Below are 27,185 nucleotides of genomic sequence, written 5' to 3'. Positions count from 1 at the left end.
GTTGGTAAAAATTGTCAAATGTACTTATGTAGAAGCATATTTTATCTCTCATGGTTGATATGTATGCATAAATTTGCTACTTTAGAGCATCATGTGCATAACCAAAGGCAATTTTTTTCCCTTGGGTTTTTTCCCTTTGGCAAATCTAGGTTCCAAGACCTTAGATAAAGATTCAATAAAAGTTTTGTGCTTGTTGCTTTCAAAAGGGTTTCTTTGCATGATGTGTTATGCACTAACCTTTAATGCAAGAACCAAGGATTTCAATAAAAATAAAGAAGGCCTACAAGGATACCACTTGCCAAGATGATCCAAATTGGTAAAAGGTGAACTCCTTCCATGCTTAGCAATTTCTCTTTACACATTCATTGCTTGGTTGAGTAAATTTGCTTCAAATTTTGGTTTTGTAACGGCCAAATTTAAATTATCATTAAAGTTTCAACATTAGGCTTTGTCAATATTAATCCGTTAAGAATTTGAGTTTATTTTTGTTAGCATGTATGTAGGTAATGACCTAGCTTAATGTGAGCTCATGGTGTGCTAGTCTAGATATCCTAATGCCTACCTTAAATGTAGCATTCTCACACAGCTTGTTCTAGGTTAGATTAAACTCCCCTATCTCTTAGTCCAAATGCTATATGAATTTATTAAATGGTGGAAGAATGTGCTAATAAAGCAAAAATCAAATGCACAAATTGCAAATGTATCTAAAAGAAGTGGCCAAAAATGGCCACCAAGACACATGAACTAAACATGTTGTGATGTGTCTAAATGTTACCTAGCGCCTTATTAGTCTTTGGTAGGTGGGGGGACCACCTTGGCATGCGTTGTTGAGGCCTTGAACCGATGCCCTAGATTGATAGGGGTTAGCTGTCGCCTTGGTAGGCTAGTAGACTTTTGGAGAAGGCCTTGTGGATAACAAGGAACTGAAAGTCGTAGCTTGACCTGCCATGGGATGGTCGCCTTGTGTTGTGAATTAATTTTTTCAATGATATGCAAATCAATCTTCCATGAGCTTTCAAAAAAGTGCCTAAATGACATTGTACTAATTGTGAGGAAGTCTAATTATAGCCAGAACATGTCTAGGTGTAGGAAGTTGCATTAAGCATAAAACATTTGGGTTTTAGATAAGCATAATTTTGAGTTTGCATTAATTTAGGTTCATAACTTTACTACTTGTGTTAGCATTCATAAACTTGCAATTTTTGAAGGGTTAATCTTTACAATAGTCTAAGTGTTTTTTTGCTTTATGATACTTTAAATTTGGCCATACATTAAACTCTAATTTTTACAGCAAATTACCTTGCATGCTCAATGTACTTCATATTGAATCTCCATGATAGCTTGTGGTGCTTAATCAAATGCTTTCTCTTTTTAACATACCTACCTCCAGGACATACGACTACATGCCTTCGTGACTACCTTGACGGCACACGAGGACGTGTGCCAAATTAGGAAGGGGGGAGTGTTAGCAGCAGCTAACGGCTACACCAATTATGCACCAAGCTGTGGATGTGTCATAGTGCACAATATTTACTTTTCATTGTATAGGGCTTGGGCTCATTTAGGAGTTCCAAAGTTGTATGAGTTTAGGCTATAGAGTTCACTTTATCCCATAGTTGAAGGGTTTGAGGCCCAAAGCTATAAAAGAGCCCTATGCTTAATGAGAGGTCATTCTAGAGTGGTCCTTTTGAGAACTCTCTCCCTAGAGTAGCTCTTGATGGCCTAGCCTTTGAGCTTAATGCCCATGCCTAGAAAGCTAGTGCTAATCACATGTAATTACTGTAATCCTCTCTTAATTAATCTAGCCTTCATTATGTCATCAATCATGTTTCTCTACTTTCCTTCATTGTTTTGAAGTGTTGATCTTTTCTAATCTAACTCTTACTTATGCTAAGCTACTCCGATTAGTGGAGTCCTTATCTAACTCTCTCGATTAAGTGGAGTGGGCGTACTTGTGATTGAGGGATTAGAGTTGTCCTCTAATGGTATGTTTGTGTGTGTGTAGGTTTAAGAAGCCTTGAGCTTAATTTGATTATGTGTGACTTGATTTGGACACCATGATTGGCATGGTTGGGGTGGCTGACTTGAATGCGATCTTGTGTGCTTAATCGTCAATGCATGTAATTAGAGTTGTGCTTGAGAGGCTCCAAGATTAGTGTGTTTCACTTCGTTGCTTGATGTGTGTAGATGATTGCTTGTATTGATGCTTGATGTGCGATTAGTATTAGTTGATTTGGGATGATTTCTATTTGCATTGGAGGATGCACGCTCTTGAATCCTCTCAATCTTTGCATCCGATGACGCTCTCGCACATTCTTTGTGTGATGCCTCCAAGCCCTAGCCGGGTCATGCTCTCTCTCTCTCTCCGGATTGATAGATTTTGTGGGAGATGCGTATGCTATGGCGACCCTCCAACAACAGCTATTGTCCGATCCCAAATGAACAGGCGGCCTGACAGGAAGGATAGGCATTCTTGACTTGGACAAATTAATAATCGTTTCCACAAATCGAAGATGCCCTGTCGCCACTTCTACTTCCCATAACAAAGTATCATGCTAACCCTGTAAAAAAATAGCACTGCGTACTTTATAAAACAGTATAAGTGTTTGTGCATTACTTTCAAGAGTCTTCATCACTTTATGTGGTACTACTTAAGAGTGTTATATGAACACATTTAAGTGGTCTTTTACCATATAAAATGGTCTCTAACCATTTTTTTCTAATTAGAGTTTAACCACTTTTAAGTAATATCAACTACTACTAGGTGAATCAATCAAGCTTATATACCTGTAATTGTGTTGTCTCTTCACCTAGGTTATCGAGATTGTGCACTTCAATATCAAGTCCCATGTCTTTCAGAGCCTCCTTTCTTATTTGAATCAAGGTCTCAAGCTTTGCCATTGCTTCCTTGTTTGGTACAAGCCCAGCCTCATGCAACTCAAGTTCCTCCATATCCTTGTTCAGTCTCTCTATGATCTTGGCGGTGCCTCGCATCAACCAACCTGCTCATCTCTCTTTGTCTTTGATTGATCTAAAGCAATTTTTATTGCTTCGAGACATTGCTGCTTCTCTTTTAACTTTTCAGCAGCATTAGCCTTCAAGTTAGAAATAGCTACTACATCAATCATTGACGCAGAAAATGTAGTCGAGGAAACATTTGACCCGCTTCTTTAGAAATTCCTCCTTAGCCTACCCTAAAAATTGATGTCCACCTGAGTATGTCTGCCAGTCAAAGCTTGTGCCAGTACTATCAATGTAATTAGGCATATTTTCTGCATTAAATTTCCACTTGCTTGCAAGACATGGACCGTTTGTGGACCTTCATTTCTCCAATTTCCTGTTTAAAGTTTTCTGTTGGCGTAACATTTTGATAACACCTTCAACATACACATCCCATGCAACTAAACCTTCAGAATCTTCAGCACCCTTGCACTTCTGCCTCGTAAATCCATGTGCAAAATGCACGTCTACCTCGTTGTTTGGGGGAGCTCCTTGATATACTTTGTGGTATAGCAGGAGACATTCTTCATACATTTCATGCCTCAGCCCCTTTAAATGCGTCTTCTCCTTTTGGTGGCGCTTGTAAAGCCATACCCTAAGCCACTCCTCATCTGAGAAATCATCATCACATAGGAGCTTCGGATCCTGGCCAACCAAGCATAGCCCATATTTGGAATGAAAATATTCCTTGGTGAAGGAAAATTTTGTTTGAGTGGGTAAGGCCACTTGTGGTACTGTCCCCCTCCCTGTAAAAACATATATGAATGCATGTTAGTATGTAATGACCCATAATTAAACTTGTTTTATCAACAATAAGAAGTGGTTGAAATGATTTCTGCACCATTCTCAGTGGTACTGCAAAATTTTTAAGTGGTGGTGTACCACTAAATGGTTCTCAACCACTTAAAACTGGTTAGCTAACACTAAAAAGTCCTACTACACCACTATTTGCTGGTGATACATCACCTTTTGGTGTTTCTTCACCACTTTAAAGTGGTGCTCCAGCACATAAAAGTGGGCTGAACCACTATTCAGTTGTGCTACACCGATGTGAATTGTTGTACACAACTTAAAACTGGTGCTACACTCCTAAAAAGTGGTGCTACACCAATAGAATGTGGTATCTCCTTGTAAAGATTCATCACTTAAAAGCACTTAACCACCACTTTTAGCAAAGATGCAGAACTAAAGATTATTGCACTTTTGTAAAGCATCACTAAAAAGTGGTTCTACAGCACTGAAAGTGGTTGACCATCACGCACCACCACTTAAATGTGATTTGAACCACAAAAAGTGGTGAACACCACTTTATTGGTGTTTACCACTTTATACCAAATAACGTTCAGGTTAAGAAGCACCACTTTTCAGTGGTTCTACACACTTTTAAGGTACCGATTAACGTTCTAGTTAAGAAGCACCACTTTATAGTTGTGTTCACCACTTTATAGTGATGTTGACCACTTTATAGTGGTCTTCACCACTATAAAGTGGTGCTTCTTAACTAGAACGTTATTCGGTACCTTAAAAGTGTGTAGAACCACTGAAAAGTGGTGCACCATCGTGATGCTTCGCTTAAAAGTGATGCTTCACCACAAAATAGTTAGGGTTTTCCATTGGAAAGTGATGCACCCATTGTATCACCAGTTTTTACTAGAGCCTTACCTCTTTTTAGTGATGCCTAGCACTTTAAAGTGGTCTAGTATCACTTTTAAGAGATGGTGTACCATATCAGCATAACTATGTAGTGATGCAACCATGGTTTATGCCCAACTTTAAAGGATGCTACAGGTGCACCACTTCAACACAGCCTATCAGTGGTGTTGTACCCATAAAAAGTGGGGTTCACCCACTTGATATTTACTAGTGGTGTGCACACTACTTTTTCCTACTAAAGCAACACTTTGATTGAATCCATGGGGGAAATACCTGCATCTAACCTGCTGAACATTTTGCTTCTTAGGTGTACCCATGGGGGACTCGGAAGTTCTTCTTGTAGCATGCATGTGCAAAAAATTCAAAAATTTTACAAGACATAAAACCAATTTTAGAAATGCATACATGATGCATCTAACCTGTTTTGATAGGCGACTCCTACGTAGAGCTCTTTCCCTTCCTAGGTGTACCCTTGTCAGAGTCTGAAGGTCCTTTTGTAGCCTAATTCTTCATCATGAAAAATCACAAATGCCACATAGATACAACATCAATAGTTAAATGCCTTCATGCTTGAACCTGCATGATGCATTCATATAAGCATGCACACACAGTTGATAAAATCTGCATTCATGCTTTAAGCTGCATGATGCTTCAAACTGGATGATGCATTTTTATAAAGCATTCACAAGGGTGATCAATTAGATGTGCACAATGCATATACATTCCAGAAATAAATTCTAAACTCACACATGCATTATTAATAGTTACAATCCACGATTATCTTGCCACACATTCTTTTTTTTTTTTTTTTTGCAATACCCTCCCCAACAGAGGGCAGACCATATCGCCAGGGGTTGAACCTGGGTCCTTACACACCCGCCCATTCACTTTAACCACTAGGCCAAGTCCCCCTATCTTGCCACACATTCAAAGACAAGCATACAACGCTTCTACATCTGCATGAAGCATGTTAAAACATGGATCAATGCTACCTGGAAATGCTACCTAGGAAAACCAGCCACATTCAAATTCAACCAACATTCGAGATAGAATGCTTCAAGCTACATGATGCCACATACCTGTTGCTATTGCAGGGGATTTTTACTGAAGCTGATGACCAACCCAGCAAAAAGTACTCCTACTGAATTTGCTTACTGTTGCTGTGATGTTGTTGCTTGTTGCTTCGGCTAGCAGAGAAACGCAAAGGAGGGAGGAAAGAGGGAATCAAAAACCTGAATGGTGCGGGCGAGACAGAGAGAGGGGGGAGGAACGAGCGAGACAGAGAGGGAGGGACGAGACTCGAGAGAATATTTGCATTAATTTCTTGAAAGTACCTTGAGGTGATCATTAACCACTAAGCGCTTTCACTTAGTACACGTCAAATTTTAACCCTTTTTTTCCATAAATTTTGAATTTAATCCCACTGTTTCAAATGCCTAAACCACCTATTTTCTCAACCCCAAAAACTATATACTATATAGTGGCAAAAGTTGTCCACCTATACATGCTTTCACCCATATATTATTGAATGATCTGACCAATAACAATAATTTGTTCCTATTGTGACACAGTACAGATGTGGTCCAATTCAAATATAATTCAATTTTGATATGTGAATTGTTGTTGGATTTTTGATGCCTTGTTAGAAACCATACATCCCAAGTAGAAGAATTAGTTTGTTGTAAGTTGAGTTCTCCGTACTTGTTGATATATTAAGGCCGCTGATGATAAGTAATCAATTGCTTATTTTTTGTGTTGAGATATCCGTCTCAATGTCTCAAAGAAGATTTTTTTTTTAGATAACAAGTTTTGATAAATAGACATCACATGTATCATGAAATTGCTTCTAAATGTGAAGGCTGCAAATATTATTTCCAACTGATTGGAGATGAATTTTTTGTCATGATGTAATTTTATTTGCTTACTATGTAGCATCATCATTCTTGATTGTCCTTTTGTGGCAATGATTTTGAACTTTTTAAATTTGCCAGGGACTGTGTCTACTCTTGTTTCTTGGAGACAGAGAATGTGTGATGACATCACGCTTGAGTCATTAAAAATATCTTCCTGATGAGAGGCAAACCATGTTGTGTTCAGAGATTGAATAATAATACTGTTGTTTGTGAAACTATTTAAGTTTTTTTGAATATTGTCGATTTCGCTCATTCCTTTTGAGACCTCAGTTCATGCATAACCTCGATGTCAATCTTCACTTGGTCCACCTCTATTTTTGGCAAAAAGGTAGAAGTGAGAAGGATCTTTACCCTTGATAATGAAGTGTATACAAGTCCATGGCTTTTAATGTGTGGAGGAAGATAGAGCTTCATGATGATAATAATAGTCAAGATATAGGTTTAGGGTCTCTGCATGAGTCTGACCAGGAGGAAGCAACAATTGAAGCCTCATTGCAGATAGTGCCCCTTGAAACAAGACCAAAACTTTGACCAAGTGTTGTTGATGAGGATGATAGCACACTACATATGGATAGAGGGTAGGATACTACAAGGCCCATTCTATATCTAAGAACTAGCAAAATTTTCAACACAAATTTAAATGTGAATTACAAATAGGATCCATCAATACAATTGAATGTCTAAAAGTGGCATAACATTATTACTTCCATGCATGCAGACGTTAGTTGCTTGTTTACAAGATTTACAAAAATTTGGTGCTGCATTACAAAATCAGGATAAAGTAGGGCTCACAAAACTATACACAAAGATCTAATCATGCTCATGGCACAATCGACGGGCGAGTTACATCTCTTTCGCTTGTATTGTGACTTACTTAGCATGGATGGCACAAAGATTAGTCCCTTCAAAGAGACCTCGAGGGTATATCACGCGAGTTTAGTAGGGGAGGTCGCTAATGCAAACATTTTGGGAAAATTAATAGAGATACATTAACAAAAATGGTTTTTATATTTCATTTTAGAAAAGAATCCTAAAATAAGGGATCATTTTATTCATTCAAATATGTTAAAAAGGGTTTTTTAATTACCTTTTGAACGCATGTTATATAGGTGGGTTCTAAATAGTACACCCTCCCAAGAAAGAGACCAGTGAGGTATGCTTCAACGTCTTCTTGTATCGCTTCCAAAGCCACTTCCTACATCCACATGTCCATCTTATAGCTTTGAATTATTTATCTCCAAGGGGCCTTGCATATTAGCAATGCTATTGTCTTCTGATAGTGTCATATCTTAGCAAAAGCCTTGCACTGCTTCTACGATTGAGCCCTCCTCATCGGTGGAACAACCCTTACGGATGCATGCCATGGTGCCATCTACTTGCACCACTTCCACAATCATTGAGCCCTCCTCATCAGTGGAACAACCCTTACAGTTTCATGTCGTGGTTCCACCTACTTGCATTGTTCCTCCTCATCAGTGGAACAACCCCCACGGGTGCACACCGTGGTACCACCTACTTGCATTGATCTGAGTCCTCCTTATCACTTGGGAGGGGCCCCAATGGTGTTAGCAATGTTTTACAACCTTCTCTTCTTTGTTCTTTGAGAGTTGGGATTTCATCATGGTCCCATGGAGCCACATTTTAATTCCTCTCTACAACTTTTTGTCTTCCGAGTGCTCCTCATTGGTGTCCTCATGCTCTGTATCCTCTTGATTAGAGTGAATCCTAGAAGAAGTATCGTTGCTATTCTGCTCGCTTAGCACCTTGTCCTTGCCATGAATGGGCTTCTTCAACAATTTGCATGATCTAGCATTGGTTCTAGGTTGTTTCAATCCCTTTCCACGCCCCAAACCTGTTGTGGCTCCTTTTGCTTTGCCTTCCCTTTGCCCTTCTTCTTCGTGGAGCTTTGTGCCTCTTGGCACTTGCGGGCGGCCTTCTTTGCGTAGGTGACCTTTTTGATGTTCTTTGTGCATGCCATTCTTGTCTATGCAAGAGGTAAAGTAAAAAATGATCTCTTCATGCCTTTTTATAGTACAAAAAGAAAAAGAACAACAGGTTCACAAATCAACTTTTCATACTATCCGATTACTTAGCAAAAAGTAACCTATGATTCATTACGACACACCCAAACTATTTCTTGATGGATTCTTGTGGCATGCCATGGGCTATGAGTTTGAGGCCCTTGGGACCTATGCCATTGTCGAGAATTGTTGATGCGGCCAAGTTAGAGTGCATCCAAAGGTCGTCCTAAAAATCAGTGAAATACCTTGGCAAGATAATTAGATGGTGTGTTGCCACCACCATAATTGATATTGTTAAAATGGACCCCCTTTGCACAATAATGATATATCTCCATTCCTTTAGTGATCCACATATTGAATGATCCATTTGCATTCATGAAAGCTCTCCCTTACCACGATAATGAGATTTCTCCTTTCTTTGAGTGCTCCATATTGAACGATCCATATGTGTTCATAAAGTATGCACCATGGGCAAACAATATATGTTGCACCCATGCCGAATAGACTAGAGTGGTCCTAATGAGTTCACATTGTGCTTCTTAAAATTCTTTACTTGCTCTAGAGTAGTGCTTGAAAGATTCATTAATTGCACAACCTTTGTGAAAGATGCCCATATATTTGCAACATCCACACAGTGCAAGTTTTACATGAGGGTCCCTTTTGGATGAGGAGCATATCACATGTTATATGCTGAGCTAATTGAACGTAGATATGGGGGTGGAAAATGAGGGTCCACAAACTGGTTGGAAGTGAAAGGTATGTGGAGTGGTCTGATTGAGATCAAAAGCAAGCTAGAAGCTAAGCATTCAAGTAGGATAGGATGGCTAGACTCTCTAACTTGCAAGTGGCATAGTGTGCATACACAAAAAGTCTTCCCTAGTGCCCCAAAGCCTAATCTCAATTGAAGGGAGTGGGAATTATGCATGATCATTGCTTTGGTGTGGATTGCAAGTAATGCAAGGATAGGTTTAGGCACACATGGTTGAGTATGTATTCCCTAGTCTCTCTACACAAAACTCCAAAACATGTAAACATATTGTTTTTGACTCGCAAGACTTGATGACACATTAATACTAAATAGCATCAACAAATTCCTATGGCAATGTTAACCCTCCACTATATCACATGGGGATGTTTCAAATGGGATCTACAGTGGGAAGCATGTGGACCGTCCATTGCATATTTGTAAAATTGGGGTGAAAAGTAAATTGGGTAGCTCGTAAGTTTGTATTGGTTCATGACACAGTCTTGAATCCACTACCGCCCCATAGCAAGCCATGTGCTCTAACCACTACATCCACATATGTTCATTGAAATAAAAGTGATTGGGTGTGTCATTTTGTAAACGCAGGTGGATCTATAAATTCGGGCCATGCTCTCACCGCCCAATCCAATGGACAATGATGTACATGTCTCCCTATGGTTGCCCCAACCATTAATCCCTTTTGAACTCACCCTTGTGATATAGTGTAGAGAAGGCCAACCAAGCAAGACTAGTTTTAATTTTCTTTTCTAATACAATTTCAATTTTTCTCAAAAAACAAGGTGAGGAGTCAAGAAGGCCTATTAAAGTCTAAAGGTGACGAGAGTTATTGGGATTAGGTTTTGTTTTTGGTTAATATAAAACTCACATTAGTGAGTATATTTATATATAAACCAAAAATAAAAAGTTACAATGAAGGCCATGCTCCACCAAGCCATGGTGTCTAACAACGTCCACTAATCCAAAGGACCACCTCGTACATCAGCTGATAAAGGGAGCCACCCTTAGACCATAGAAAACATCAAGAGACACAGCTTGACTTTTCGAGGAGAAGGCCCTGCCACAACCCACCCCTTGACCACCAAGCCAAGGGAAGGAGAGTCGAAAGCATCATCTTTTCTTCACCTTTTGCTTACACAAGCTAAGAGTGTTTGTCTTTATACCCTTGACCTCCACCAGATGACTAATGAGTTCCATTTGTATGCCCTATGTTTCACTTGCATTCGACTCAGGTTGACTAGATACACTTGTTAATTGTGACGCAATGACAGGATTATCCATCGGCTCTGGTTTGTCCTGCTTCTCCTCAGCTTTATTCTCCATACTTACCTTAATAGAGGGACCGACGACGCTGTTGATTCCTCTTGCATCTCCATTGTTGGGCAATCCTTCTCTTTAGCCACCTCCCCACTTGTCCCAGCCTCTTCAATGGTCTTTACTTCCATCTTATCAACATCTGCTGAAGGCATGAACTCTCTAGTGACCCACCTCCAAGTAGTCATGATCCTCTAGATAGGGGCAATTACCACCTTTGGACAATCCCTGGCATAGTGTCCAATTCTACAACACTCATAGTAGGCATTTGGGAAAGATGCAAAAGGATAATTCTTGTCAGTATGCACCAAAATTTCCCATGATCAAATCTAGATATTTGGGGATGGGCTTGCTCATCTTCCATAGTAAGCACACCTTTATGACTAGGCTAGACCTTACTCGTCACAATTTTGGAGTGAGCAACACTCTTCCTAGCAATGCAGCTATGGAGTCGACATGATCTTGAAGCCATTGAGGAAAACCCTTGAAAGTGACCCACACCGGGAAATAGTCCATAAATTCCTCATTTGGACAGAACTCTGGTGTCCACGGCATATCATACACAAATGAGAAGCTCCCCGTATGCCTGCTCTTGCACACTCTTTTCAGAAGCACATCCTCCAAAATAGAAACTTTTTCCAGCTACCGTGAGCTAGCCGATCGCATTTTTGTTTGCTGGTCGATCGCTGCCGCCCACTCCCATAGGCCTTAGGTCTACATACGTCGGTACATAAAATATAGCACCACTGAGCGAGCACAACACATCTCCATGCTTCGAATTGAAGGGTCATGATTGAATTCCACCTGCATCACATACCTATCCTCCGCTTTATTTTGAGTTTGCATGATTGCCCTGTATGGAGTCGACATGATCTTGAAGCCATTGAGGAAAACCCTTGAAAGTGACCCACACCGGGAAATAGTCCATAAATTCCTCATTTGGACAGAACTCTGGTGTCCACGGCATATCATACACAAATGAGAAGCTCCCCGTATGCCTGCTCTTGCACACTCTTTTCAGAAGCACATCCTCCAAAATAGAAACTTTTTCCAGCTGCCGTGAGCTAGCCGATCGCATTTTTGTTTGCTAGTCGATCGCTGCCGCCCACTCCCATAGGCCTTAGGTCTACATACGTCGGTACATAAAATATAGCACCACTGAGCGAGCACAACACATCTCCTTTCTTCTAATTGAAGGGTCATGATTGAATTCCACCTGCATCACGTACCTATCCTCCGCTTTATTTTGAGTTTGCATGATTGCCCCGTGGATAACTTGCTCTGATAATGTATAGGCACCAACGTTGATAACTTTAACTTCTCTTGATTGGATGAATTAGCCTTAGAGTCAATCGTCTACTTCATAACTTTCTTAGACATGAAGGTGTCAATCTCAAAATCATTCACCCTTTTCCTACTTTCCATTATAAGCACGAAGTCCGCATCTAAGGGCTTGCCACTGCCCTTTGGATTTAACCCCTCCCGAGAGGTGCCAGCTCCATTTTCTAGGTCCATTCGCACCCAGAACCTGCCGGTGAGACAAAACCTACCCCCCCCCCCCCCCCCGCCCCCCAAGTCTAAGCTTAAAGAGAAAATCGTGATCAATACCTCATAACTCATATCACGTTGAAGATGGCCAAAGAAAAAATGATAAAGTGTATGAAGTGATCTAAGACAGGCACACCAAATCGCAATTAATAGCACCAAGGCGAGATCGAGCAGGGTTGTGACATTAATTAGTGCAGCAGATTCCGTCTCTCTTTGGAGAACGTAAGCCCTCCCGCTTCGAGCCAGTTCCCACAAGAACATCTGCCGCGAAGATCTTCCCGTGTACCTTAAGTAGCAGGGAGCTTTTTGATCTTCCCTCAATTACCTCGAAAGGTGCTTTTCCCATGGAAGTATGTGTAGTGTTATTGTAGGTATACTCCACTAAGGGTAAAGACTTCTCCCATTGTACCTTTGATCTACTTCTGTTACATAGGCTTTTAGTAGATCAAGAATTGTTAGGTTAGCTATTTCACTTTGGCCATCCGTTTGTGGGTGATAGGCAAAAGAAAAATTTAGCCTTGTCCCTAAATTCTCAAAGAGACCCTTCCAAAAGTTACTGGTCATTCTAGGATCTCTATCCGACACTATGGACATTGGCAAGCCATGGTACTTGAAGATTTGTGATATGAAGAGGGTTGCCATTTGATGGGCTCTGATAGTTTTTTTAACTAGTATAAAATGAGCTTGTTTACTAAACATGTCTACTATCGTCCATATTCCCGTATTCCCATGGATAGACTTAGGCAATCCAAAGACTTAGTCAATCCCATGGTGAATTAGGGATTGGTAAAGATTGACGCAATCCAAGTTGCTTCCTCTATCAAACTTCGTCTTTTGGCATACAACACATTTAGAAACATACTCTTGTATGTTTGCTTTCATGGTAGGCCAATAGAAATATGTTTCAATCCTTTTTAGAGTAGATTGAATCCCTCTATGCCATGCATAAGGAGGAGCATGAGATTAATACATTACTTTCTCACATAGTGAGTTAGTAATGCATAGTCTATTGCCATAGAGAAGATAACCATCTTGTAGAGTAAATGGTTCTTCTTTCTTTCCTAATGCAAGGACTGAAATCACATCTCTAAAATTAGGATCAATAGCATACTCATCTATCATAGAAGATATATCATTGTGAGTTGCTATGGAAACCGCATTCACTCTCGGCCATCTTGAGAGTGCATCGGCTACTTGATTATGCTTGCCAGCAATGTGAGCAATATGAAAATGAAATTGCGAAAGGAAATTTGCCCACCTCATTTGTTTGTCGGAGAGCTTGGTCTGCGTCATAAAGTAATTAAGACTTTGGTGATCCGTTCGCAGAATGAAAAGAGTCCCTAATAAATAGTGCTTCCATGAGTCTAAGGCATGTAGAACTGCGAGTAGCTCCTTTTCGTATATGCCTAGAGCTTGCTCAACGGGGTCGAGCCTTCGACTTTCATAGCCTATGGCGTGCCCTTCTTGGAGCAAAACAGCTCCAAGGCAATCACCACAAGGATCACATTGGATCTCAAATGGCTTTGAGAGATCCGGTAGTGTAACACAAGTTGAGAGATAATCTTTTCGAAAGCATTGTTCTCCTTGGTAGACCATGTATACCTAACGTTTTTCTTTGTTAGGTCATGTAATGGTCCTGCAACTTTTGAGAACTTTTCTATGAAGCATCTATAGTATGCACACATACCTATAAAGCTTCTTAGTTCATGAAGATTCCTTGGTTTAGGCCATCCTTTTATTACCTCTAACTTTGATGGATCCATTTGGATGCCATCTTGAGAGATAATGTGACTTAAATACTGAATCTCTTGCAAGAAAAATACACTTTACTTTCGATTAACATAAAGTTAATTCTCTCTTAGAACTTGAAATATTACTTGGAGGTGTTGCCTGTGTTCGTCTAATGAATTAGAGTAGATGATTATATCATCAAAGAACACTCCAGTAAAGGTTTGGTGAGGCCTGAATAGCTTCTCCATCAAGCGGTTGAATGTGGTTGGTGCATTGGTCAAGCCAAAAGGCATGACAATGTATTCATGAAGACCAAATGTAGTGCAAAATGCGGTCTTTACAATATCTTGATCATCTATACTTATTTGGTGATAGCTACTTTCTAGGTCAATCCTACTGAAGTAGGTCTATCCTTGTAGCTTATCAAATAGGTCTTCTACCTGTGGAATGGGAAACCTTATTCTTGATAGTGATCCTATTTAGTGCTCTATAGTCGACACACATTCGCTATGTGCCCTCTTTCTTTTGCACTAATAGCACGGGTGAGCAAAATGGAGATGAGCTAGACCTAATCATGCCCTTCTCAACTAACTGATGCACTTACCGCATAATCTCCTCTTGTTGAGCTTGAGAAACTCTATAAGGAGGTTTGTTAGGCGGTGAACTTCTTGGAAGAAGTTCAATTGCATGGTCATCATTGCCTCATTTAGGAGGTAGTTCACAAGGGATGTCGTCAATAAAGACATCTTGAAACCCCTTGAGAAAATTGGATAACTCTTATTCCTTTTGATTGTATATATTTTCTTTTGCTAAAACATTACGTTCATTTTGAGAATCTTTAACAAAAATCATGTACACGAAAATAGAGCTCTTTATTGACTTATTGAAAGCTTGCGTATGTACAATGGGTATGGTGTTACCCATTTCCTTAGCATCTATGTACATATCTTTTTCCCTGAACTTAAAGGATATTCTCCTTTCAGGGAATTTAACATTGGCAGCCATGCAATCAAGCCATGGTGCCCCTAGGATTACATCCTCATGCTTGAGAGGAGAGATAAAGAAGTCCTCTTTGTCCACATAGCTTTGGACATGGAGCCTCAATTTCTCGATTAAGGGAGAGACTGAAGCTTCTTGCCCCTTGAAAGCACTGTCTACAGGTAGGACATCTCGAATCTCGTATGTTTGTATGCCTAGCTTGGTGGCCAACTCTGTGGATATGAAATTGTGAGTAGAACCAGGGTCAAAGAGAATAAAAGCATCATGTTCTCTTACCTTTCCCCAAGCATGGCATAGATGAGATCCTTTGTGATGAGTTTCCTCCTCTTGTATTTCGACCAAGGTAATTCTAGGAGGCTCATGGCGGTTGTTCTTTTGGGTACAAGCATGGTACGCATGCCCTTGCTCGCCACACTTCAAACAATGGTTATCCTTGCGATAACACTCAAGCTCTTCAGGAGAGAGTTTATTTTTTCCTTTGTAAACTCCCTTCTCTTTAGCTTTGTTGGAGTTGCCCTTAGGAGACTTTTGGACATTGTCCTTCCCCTTAGGCTCATTGGAACCCTTGTTTTTTGTGAGCTTAAAATACCTTTTAGCCCCCGTTTGGAGACTGATTCAAGAAGCCACCATAGTATGGTGTATAACCGTTGATATGGTGCGTGGCCTTTGGGAGTTGAGATACTCCGCCATTTCTTCGGTTAAGCCCGCACAAAATTGTTGCTTTTGCTCTCCAAAATCCAACTTTTTGAAGACAATGGCTTTGATTTGTAGGTCCAAACACTTGTCTACATATTTATGAATGGATTCATAGGGAGAGAGCTTCAAGCTTCGCCATTAGGTGAGTACTTTGTCTTTGGCATCGGTGGCCAAAAACTCCTTCATAATGGAAGCTCTTAAAGCTTTCCATGTTCGTGGAGCTTCACCGTTGGCTCGTAGGCTAGACCACCATTGCCTGGCGGACTTTTAAAAGTGAATAGCTACATGGTGTAGCTTAGAGGACTCCGTAAAGCCCTCATCTCCAAATGCCACATCGAATTGTTGGATAAAGGCCAAAACTTTGTCCGTAGCACCGAAGGTGCCATCGTAGGTAAGGAAAGAGATGCTCTTCCCTCCCTCTTTTAACTTCTTGAGCTTGGATGACCTCTTCCACGCGGCATAGGATTTCCTATGGACTCTTCTTTTTGATGGTTCAAAAGTTGCACCATCACTTTCTCCAAAAGATGAATAATTTGAGGAAGATGGAGAAGAGGGTGACCTCTTTCTTGCATTTTTCTTGCCTTGATCTTCTTGGTCTTCACCATCACTTTCATAAGAGGAAGAGGATCAAGAACATGGAGAAGAGGGTGTCCTCTTTCTCGCCTTTTTCTTCTCTTGCTTTTTATCATTCCTCTTTGAACTATGGTGTGGAGAAGTGTGCGATGGTCTTCTCTATTTTGGAGATGATGGAGAGCGTTTAGCCAGCCATCTTCATGGAGCCATCTCCATCGAGGTGGCAGGAGACTCACTTCTTTCTGGTTTCTTTGGTGGGGGCTCTTGAATTCTCCTTTTGGAAAGGAGATGCATCATCAAGGAGAAAATTTATGAGCCCTTCATATGGATCCTCTTCTTCTACCCGAATCGGAGAGAGGCCTCTTTTGGAAGTCTCACAGGGAGGCTTCCTCGGTGCTCCCTCGTCATGGTGGGGAGCTTGGAAAATCCCATGAGCACAAAGCTGCCGTTGCACTTCACTTTGGAGGGATGGATTGCCCATGTCTTGTTGAAGCCTAGTAACAAGGTAGTTAACGACCATAGGGGCATCATTATTAGTAGCCTGGTCATTAGCAAAATCAAAGTTGTCAACATTAATTTCACTCTCTTTACTATTTTCAGCCATTCTAACAACTTTTAGGTGTACTTTGGCACTTCAAGCCCTGGTTGCTACTCCTCTCTACCCCTTTAGAAAAAGCACTCAAGCTACTATACCCGTGGCTCGAATACCATTAATTGCAAGGAATAGAAGAGAGGGTCATTCAACACCAAAATAGCACCGGCTCCTGTCAAGTTTTTAATAGCTCAATAGTGGTTAAGACATAGGCAAGCCCCGTAGGACTCCACTATTAAGACCATAGCTCTCGACGATGATGCCCCATTATCTGCACAAAGGCAGGCGCACTGCAAGACTGAAAAATACCTATTCTACTTACTCGCATGCAATTAATAATACCAACCATTTATAGCTAGCTTGAGAACCTCCCTTCTTGAGCAAGAAAAGAGAAACCTTGTGCTCTGATACCAATGTAACATTCAATGGCCTAGTAACTTGTGTGTAGCGGAAAATAGCATGAACATAGTGAGCATTTCATTAGAACAGATTCCTAATGAGAATAACAAGAGTGCTTGGGTGGAGGGAGCAACAAAAAGTATAACACCTAGTTAGATAGCATGAACAATACTTCAAAAGAGAGAGTAATTAAGCTATTGACAACAGTTGAGGACTGGATTTGCATGGGGCCGGTCCCCCCTCCAAAAGGCTTTGTATTATGGTTTTTCCCATCAAGAGAGACATTTTACAATACAATTCTTTGTGTTCCTTCAATACTAGCTAGCGCAATGAAGATGGAAACTTCAAGCACTAAGCACAACACTTATTAAACACAACATCAAGTCGCTCATAGTCTCAGACCCAAGACCTCACACACCTTCGAAGATGGTGAGAGCTAGCGGGGTATGAGAGTAGATTGAGAGGAAGGAGTATTCTTACGAGAAAGATATACATCTCCTTACATAATCACTCATATTGGCATAGCTTAGCTTAGTAATTAGCATGGTAGAGGAGATGAGCATGCATTGAAGCTTGGCTCTTGGTTGGATTTGCATCACAAAAGCCAAGAGTTGTTGGTGTAGGCCTCCCTTCTCACAAGCTTGGAGTAGGTGATAAGCTTTCCATTAAAGCTTGAAAAGAGAGAGAGAGAGAGAGAGTCTTCTTACTCTATACATGAGCTTGTGTGAGTGTGTGTGGATAATTCCCTTTGAAAAAACAGTCCCCCTCTCTCTCTTGGTCGACCCCTCTTGCTATTTGCTCTTGCTAGCACCTCACTGGACCTCCTTAGGCTTAGCCAATAGGATTTCAGGAGCATAAGTGATAGCCTTCTGACATGTGTCCCCCTTTCCCCTTTTGTGAGAGCTTTAGGTAATTAATTAATTCAACTAAACTCTCATTGGACCCCTTTGCCTCCTGGCCACTAGGAATCAGGCAAGCCATTGGGCTGTTGAATGCTCATTGGACCCCTTGGGAGACTGTCCAATAGTCTTCAAGAGAGCTTAATTCTTATTGGTTCTTTTATTAAGTGTTTTTAAATTAATTAAACTAGATTTACTCTAGCCTAATTTTCATTGATCCACCTCCATAGCCATCCAATAGGATTTGAGTAGACCTTGTGGGCATCTGGCCTAGGGAGCTGACATGTGTCCCTCTTTCCCCTTGTGTACAAATGAAGCTTGTGAGTGTGTGTGGGTGTTTCTCTCTCATCCCCTACTTCTTGGGCTCGCCCCCTCCTATGTAGGGACTTGTGAAGACTTTTGTACACACACACAAGGCATCCAAATTTCCTAAGCTTTGACCTTTGGACACAACCTTTGAATTTTGGAACCTTAGCATTTTGGAAGTCTTAATGGGCTGAACCTTAGGGTCTTTTAAGCCCATTGTTGCACATTGCTCTTTTGCAGATGGCCCCCCCTTTGGATCCCTATTGTGGCCAGTCTGCCAGCTTAACCAATATTATAGCTTTTTCTCCCATGGCACTTTCCCATATTAAATGATCAGTTTAACATGAGAAAATCATTTAGGAGACTTGGATATTCGTTATTATGACACACCATGATAGAGATTAGAGCATCACAGTTAGAAGCAGCTAATCAAACCATACATAGAGATAGGCAGGTAGGCATGGGCAGGCTGAACCTATCCTTATTTATAGATGAGCAATGAGATAGAGGCTAGATGAGTTAGAGCAGCCCCCAGATAGACCCCGTGAGGTAGGCTTGGGCACGCATAACCTATCCTTGTTTATAGACGAGTAGTGAGGTAGAGGCTACATAAGGTAGAGTAGCCCCCGAGATAGACCCTCTAAGGAGAGGTTACCATATCAGGATTTAGAGGAGGTCTTAGAGAAGCAACATAGAGGAATAGAGCATGAGGACCAGCATAGAGGTCCTAGAGAAGTTGGATAGAGGGATAGAGAAGAAGGACCAGTAGTCGATGGCAATTCATGAGAAACCAAAATTGCCCAAGATAGGCTAGTTCAACAAGCTTTGAATCCCTTGGAGATTCATTTGTAAGTGCCTCTTACAATAGGCCCTATCAAGGGTGAGCAAGAGAGTGGGTCTTCTCAGTTTGCAAAGGAGTTTGACTATTCAATAGGTTTGCATTATCTGAGATCTTGCATGCATAGTTCTTTGTGACTGGTCCACGTGGATTCCAAATGCCTCTTTGAGGAGTGGGCTCGGAGTGGACCACTATGTGTCAACATGTTCTTATTGTAATTTTCAAGAGGACATTTTCTTTGGTCCAGAGAGAGCTCCCATGATAAGATTTAGAGTGCAAGTTTCACATGTCAGTCCCTTTTGGATGAGGAAGGTTGTTTATGATACGTATAGGAGCAAACAATGGTTGAAACCAACTACATCATGGATATTCTAAAATTTGAAATTTGTTTGAGAGTTAGCTTAGTTGGGCCTCGGGAAAGTTGGTTTGGTTGGAGAGATGTGATTCTTGATACCTTCCATTGGCTTTTGTGGTGATTGGATCCCATCCGCCTTTCTTGCAATATGGTTGTGCCATAGATTTTCATCCTTTTTTTGGGATACCATGATGATTTTGGAGGCATGACCTAAGGGTTTCATAGTCGCTTGGCATTTATGAGCTACTAGAGGAGGTGATTACAATGGACACTTTATATCAGTCACATACATAGCATTAGAGTTGTGATTTTGCTACATCTCCAAAGGTGGAAAGAGCATTGGGGTAGAGTTGTGTAGGCTTATCACAAGCCAAATAGATACATTTCACTTCCTAATTAGAGTATATTCATCCCCAGATGTATGATGTGGTTTGTTTTGGGTATTTTATGGTCTCATTGTATATCTTTTAGGGTCCTTCCCATATCTCTTGTATATGGTTGATTTTATGTAATGCAAAGGGCTGAAAGCCCCAATGTTTGCATGGCCGAGAGAGAGAGAGAGAGAGAGAGAGAGAGAGAGTTTGTCTTCATGTCCATGACAGTCCAATCTGACCTACTGAACCAAATGAAACATGTCATATGCTATATGCTGAGCTAATTGAACGTGGATATGGGGGTGGGAATGAGAGTCCATAAATTCATTGGAAGTAACAGGTATGAGTAAAGTGGTTTGATTGAAATCGCAAGAAGGTTCCAAGCTAAGAAATCAAGTAGGATCTGATGGTTAGACTCTCAAACTTGCAAGGGGCATATAGTGCATACACAAAGAGACTTCCCCAATGCCCCAAAGCCTAAATCTCAATCGAAGGGAGTGGGAGCTATGTCTGATCATTGCTTTGGTGTAGATTAGAAATAAGGCAAGGATAGGTTTAAGGACACATGGCTAAGTATGTTTTTCTTGCAAAGAGTAAAACACTTTTGTAATTCGTGATGGAGAGCGAGAGAGAGAGTTACATCAAGCTTGCTTAAGGGTCACATCCACAATTTTGCAACACGTGCTTCATTAAAACACACACACACACACACACATTAAGCTTGTTGATGGGTCATGATCTCAATCTTGCAATGCGCTCTTCCCTTTAAAATAATGTCCAATACATCTAATAAGATAAACAACTAAGCAACCTTTTTTTTTTGCTTTGTTGTTCTCAACTTTTAAGGTGTCAATGGTGCTTAAAGTTAGCAATATACCATCTGCACCTTACAATTCGAACTTGTTTATGCAATGTTGTGATTAGATAATAAAATGCTTTGCAAGAAATTTATTTTGCACATCTTACACACAATACATAGGTAGAGATACAAGCAAGTAGGGGATTTAGAGAGCAACATAGATGGTGGGGCCAATCATAAGAACTTAAAGCTCTACTACTTCATTGGCAACTATAAGCCCTCATGTTGCCACAACTAGTTTATACCACCAGGACTCATGTTGTCAACCCAAGGTAGACAACGAGGAGGATGAACTCTTTAACTGTTGCAAATAAGGTGATTATGCCGACTGTGCAGGGGAGTCCACATTTCAAGCAAACAAAACTGAGCGACACATTTTTTTTTAGCGAAGCTTGTCAAGACTTATAGCATTGTTGACCCAAGGTAGACAATGGGGACGATGACCTCTTTGACTATTGCAGATAAAGTGATTTTGTCCATTGTGTGGGGGAATCCACATTTCAAGTGAACAAAACCGAGCGACACATTTTTTGAACGAATCTTGTCAAAAACTTGATACAAAATGCACAACTTGCTTAAGTTATCTAGGCTAACAAAATGCAACAAGTACTATAGGCCACTTGGAAAATTGTCCATTACAGGTTGGAACAAAATGTGAATCCGTATGGGATTGAAAAAATTAGCTTGTCGTGGGCATGATGCTATACTAAAACTCTAGACCACTATCCCAACCCCTGGACTAGCTCTAATTTTTATAGTGCATCCTCATGGAAAAATTCATGAGTTACAGAGTCTAACCAGAGGACATGGAAAAACACAAAGGTAGATCGAGGAAAGTCTACAATATTCATGGCATAAGTCACCCCCTTTTGAATTGAACCATAGTGCTAATGTGGAAAATGTGTGATACATTTGGCACCCATATTACTTCCATTACAAGATTTGCTTTCATGCTTCATCCCCATGTAGTCGTGTGATGGAATTCCTTTGGTTGTTTTGACCTCCATCTCATCACCTGTTTTCCATCTCTGAACTTAGCACAAAAAGAACTAGGCTACGTTCCACTTTGCCTTGAAGGGTGTTAGGTTTAATGGCCATGTGGCCGACCACCCATCACTAACTGCTACTAACCCTAAGTGTACAGCTATACACTTGCGTGAGCCACTAACACTAAGTATAATGTGTATTATGCCTTAGTGCATAAGGTAGAGAAGAAAGAAAGGGGGTACACAGTACGTGTTGGCTCTCCCCCTCCAACCTGTGTGTGTGGCTATGGTGTTGAGTGCTCCCGGCTCCTTCCCTTCATTTGGTATCAGAGCTTTGGTGACGCACGTGCGAAGGCTTCCTGGTGAGATGGAAGCGATAGAGCTCGGGTATGGCGGCTTGATCTCAGCGGAGGTGGATACAACTCAACGGTGTCAGATCTTAGCTTAAGAATGTATATTCAGCTTGTATAGAGCTTGTGTAGCAAGCCATTGCTGAATTTTGCAAAAAAAGAGCAGGAACAAGAAGTATTGTAGCTCGTTTTTGTTGTTTTTGGCTCCCCGAAACAATGTTTTTTGCATATCTCCATCACATGGAGTCGGATGGATATGATCCAGGAGTCTAGGTTGGGGTTTTGGCACATTTCAAACACGATGTTGATGTCCATTTTTTGAAATTATACTCTGAATTATAGCACGTGCAACAGAAAATTTATGTCTAACCCTGGTAAAAAGCATTGGGATGATGTCAAGTCCATTCTCAGATACTTGAGTGGCACTACAGATAGACAGTTATGCTATGGTCATGGAGAGTCATCCATTCAAGGATTTCTAGACAGTGATTATGCAGGCTGTATTGACAGTCATAAATCAACAACTGTTAGTTGGTTCTGCTATTTCTTAGAGATCCGTTCTCAAGACTGTACATCCATTCCTACTATAGAGGCAGAGTATGTTGCATTGAGTGAGGCATGCAAAGAATCTATTTGGCTTGCTTACCTAGTGAAATATCTTGGATTGGAGCAGTGTACATCAATTCTTCATTGTGATAGTCAGGGTGCTATTGCCTTGGGTAACAATCCAATGTTTCATTCCAAAACGAAACACATTGATGTGCGTTATCACTTCGGTCGTGAATGCCTGGCAAACAAGAGCCTTGATTTAATGAAGATTCCTACATCACAGAACACAGCGGATACACTCACTAAAAGTCTCTCCAGCCATCAGTTTCATCACTATCGTGAGTTGATGGGCATCAGATGAAGAGTGGTTCTCTTCCATTCTTATGGTCTCCCACATTGGCCATCAAGTGGGAGAATGTTAAGTTTAATGGCCATGTGGCCGATCGCCCATCACTAACTGCTACTAACCCTAAGTGTACAGATATACACTTGTGTGAGCCACCAACACTAAGTACAATGTGTATTGTGCCTTAGTGCATAAGATAGAGAAGAAAGGAAGGGGGCACATAGTACGTGTTGGCTCTCCCCCTCCAACCTGTGTGTGTGGCTATGGTGTTGTGTGTGAGTGTGTGTGTGTGCGTTTCTTCTTCCGCTTCCACAAACAAAGGTATCTCTGGGGATGCACAGCTTGGTCAGTCATCAGTTGAGGTTACATTAGTTGAACCAAAGACCAATGCATTGTTCTATGATGTATCTGATATGTTTGAGGGCGACAGTGTCCTTCATACAGCTGTGAATGATTGCAATGGTGCTGACTTTTTGATTTTGCAGTCATTCTCAGCAGATATGCCTCTGCCAGACGATGCTGACATGGTGATGGATAGTCAGATGGTTCCTGATGAGGATGCATATGGCACTGAGGTGACAAGGATAGGTTGGCACACATAGTGCATGTTTTGTCGGCTTTCGGGTCTCTCATGTTTGAACTTTTGGTCTCGACACCTGATCTTGCTTATGTTGTTGGTGCATTTGCAGTGGGAGTTGTCAGTCGTGTGATGACTGACACTGGCATTGTACATTGTGGAGCCATGCAGGTCATCACTCGATACCTGCATCAAGAGTCTCTAGTGGTACGCAGTGCTCTTGGTTGAACTCGGTATGCGGGAATGGGAGCTCAAGAGGCCCAATGGGAAGTAAAGGGTTTAAGGGGAGCAGCACGGGAAGGTGGGCCTTGGGGAACACAATTAGTCGGCATGTGTGTGTGTCCATGTGTGTGTGTGCGCGTGCGTGCGTGTGTGTGTGTGTGTGTTGTGTGTGTGTGTGTGTGTGTGTGTGTGTGAGAGAGAGAGAGAGAGAGAGAGAGAGAGAGACTTTGGGCAACTTTTAAAATAATATTTCTAATTGAGGCCCAAATAATCAAAATATTATATCTCATAAACTAGTTTTGGTTCAAAAAGTAAGGCCATCCCATTGTACGCAAAAAGATGAGCTCGCGGGACCCACTTATGGTGGGTCTCACTCACTCTTAGCAAAAAGATGAGCTCGTGGGACCCACTTATGGTGGGCCCAAATGAGAGATGGTTTGTCAAAGAGCAAGGTTAACCAATGGAGCATAAAGACCTTAGGGTTCGCTTCATTAAAGACCTCCAATAATTTTAAAAGTCCTTTGACCTTAGTTAAGCTAGGGATGTGCTTGAGGTGGGAACCCGGCCCAAGCTTAAGGTGCTTGTCGTGCTTGATGACTGAGATGCTTGAGGTACTTGATAACTGAGATTCTTGAGGTGCTTCTCATGCTTGAGATGCTAGGGTTGTACTTGATGTGGGAACCCGGTCCAAGCTTGAGGGGCTTAAGGGCCAAGCTTGTGGTGAGAACCGGGCCTAAGCTTGAGGGGCTTGAGGTGTCAAAAAGACAATCATCAATCTCTATAAGGAGGGGGCGAGCCCTGCAAGAGGGGCGATGAGAGAGAACACACACACACTCACACAAGGCAAGCTTGGTCCAAAGAAAGCAAAAGGGACACTTGTCAAGTTCCTCCTCATGTTGCCCTCATGGTGTGCCTAAAGCCTATTGGTTGGCCACCCAAGGGGTCCAATGATCATTTAGAAGATTTAATTAGTTGTTTTTGCATTTATCAAGTCCTGTCTCTCAAAGGGGAAAGGGGGGCACTTGTCCCAAGACTACCCTTGTTGCTTGTAATGCCTCCTGCGTATGATTGGCTAGGCCTGGAGGGGTCCAATGAGCTTCAAGCATGAGCTACAATGGGGGGTTGACCAAGGAAGCTAGGGGCATGCTTGGGGGGTATACTCTCCCACACACACACACACACCCTCATTGTGTGAAGTACAAAGTGCAAGAGCTCCCTCTCCTTCTCCAAGCAAGTAGAGAGGTTGAGAGCCTACGCCAACACTCTTGGAAATTGAATTCAAATCCAACCGAGGGACATGCTTCAATGCTTAAGCTTGCCATCTTCTCCATCTTCATTACTATGCTATTATGTATGCTAGCAAGAAGAATGATGATAAGTGAGGAACTAATTCTTTCTCCTATGAAATGTTTCTTCTTCCTCTTCCCTACCCTCATTCCATGCTAGCTCTCTCCACCTCCTTCGAACGTGTTTGAGGTCTTGGGACTGAGGCTTGGGATAGTTAATTCTTTCCACAAAGTTTATGTTATGCTTGTGATGCATGAAGCTTTCCATCTTCATTGCATCACCTAGGTCACAAGGAACACAAATATTGTATTGTAACAAGTCTCTCTTGATGGAAGAAACTATAATATAAATGCCTATTCGAGGGGGGGCCGGCTCCACATAAATCCGGTCCTCAATTGTTGTCATGTTCTCTAAACTCTCTCTCTTGCAAAAGTATTGTTCATGCCAAGTTAATTATGTTCATCCGCTATGCTCACAAAGTACTTTCACAAAAGTACTCTCTATAATCTCCGCTACTCTCAAGTTAATTATAGGCCAATTCCATTACAATTCCCACTATCTACAGTGACTTAGGATGATACTCTTTCCTATCTTGAGCATGCAAATAAGATTGACATCGACGCCTCACTATAGTAGTTCTAAATCTTGGAGATGTGTTGAAATCTAGCAGAACCTAGATTACAAATGAAATTGTTTTTTTTCATATTTCATTAGATAAACTTTTTAGGTTGTTCATGTCATACTGTTTTGATAAAAAATCGAAAGCAAATGATATACTTTTAGAAAATAGTCTATCTTTCTAATTTCTACTTAATATCTTCTGATAACACGAAGGAATTTATTTCGTTAAGAAAAACAAAAAATTATTTAGCAATTTTTTTAGAAAAATAAAAGATAGTTATTGCCATGCTCTTCCAAAGGGGTGATGGCCTTTTGAAGAAAATCAAGATTAATAAAACTTTATACTATTTTAAAAAATAAAAAATTGAAATTAGATGGTCATTATAGAACATTATCCTAGAACCTTTTGAGGAAGTCATTGCCTGTTTAGGAATCCATAGTTTGTTGACTTTTAACAAAAGACAATTCAAGCTTTACTACCAACTTTTTTAAAAAATTGAGCTAAATAGAACCGTAGCTAATGTGATAATTTTTAATTTTGACATGGATAACAATTGATAGGTTCTTTGAAACCTGTAATACATGTCCAAGGTAAATGGAATCCGTTGTGTTGTTTATATGGATGCAAGTGAGATTCCTATCCTTGCTTAAAGAGGTTTAGTTTAGCTACAGTCTTGACCTTGAAGATGAAGACATGGTTCATCCATAGACTCACTTTTTGTCCTAATGTGTAGGCTCATTGAAATGTATCCTCATTCGGTTTAAATTTTGCAAATATGATTGTTAATTGAGTCAATGTTAGTTAACAGGAGCTACTAAAGGCCGAAGACATACAGATGCACATCAAAGATCAACATGAAGAAGCAGTAAAGATTGGAGTTACACATTTTTCATATTTTTTCGAAATGGTCACGTATTGTAAGTTCCCGATTTATTTCAAGCCATTGTAATATTTTAATGTGTTACAGGCTCAATGGAAGTTCCAAGTTGTAAAGAGCAAATCAGCTAGTGTGCCTAGGTAGCAGATTCAGTAAGTGGTGGAGCCCTAAAGACCTTGGGCGCCCGGACATTGCATATTTTTACCCTAGGTACATAAGGCAGTGTGTAAAAGAAATTAGGGTTCTCAAGCTCATTTGTAGAGAGCACTCTTTGATGAGAGCTCTTGAGGTGTGTGGCTATGGAGTCCTTGAGCTTCTCCTTGCTCATGTGACTTGGTTAACACTAATCAATGCTTAATTCTCTTTCACTATGCCTCTCTCATGCTTCTTGTGATTGCCTTTGATGCTTAGATTAGCTAGATCTTAACTAATTAGTGATTAATCCCTCTCTAATCTTGTGTGATTGGCCTCTTTTGCTTGTGTGTGCATGTAGGTTTGATTGGAGTATGATACTCGATAGATCTATGTGTGTGTGC

General features: G+C 40.9%; 1 pseudogene; it reads right to left on the bottom strand.

Annotated features, from left to right (window-relative positions):
• LOC147456465 (protein STICHEL-like) overlaps positions 1-10,852 on the bottom strand; it is a 35,320-nt pseudogene extending 24,468 nt beyond the window's left edge.
• Positions 10,853-27,185: the final 16,333 nt, after the last annotated feature.

Source organism: Adiantum capillus-veneris, chromosome 6, assembly GCF_014529385.1.
Source record: "Adiantum capillus-veneris isolate H3 chromosome 6, ASM1452938v2, whole genome shotgun sequence".
Classification (NCBI taxonomy): Eukaryota; Viridiplantae; Streptophyta; class Polypodiopsida; order Polypodiales; family Pteridaceae; genus Adiantum; species Adiantum capillus-veneris.
Note: the sequence above shows the minus strand (reverse complement) of the source record. Positions and strands in the feature narration are given on the sequence as shown.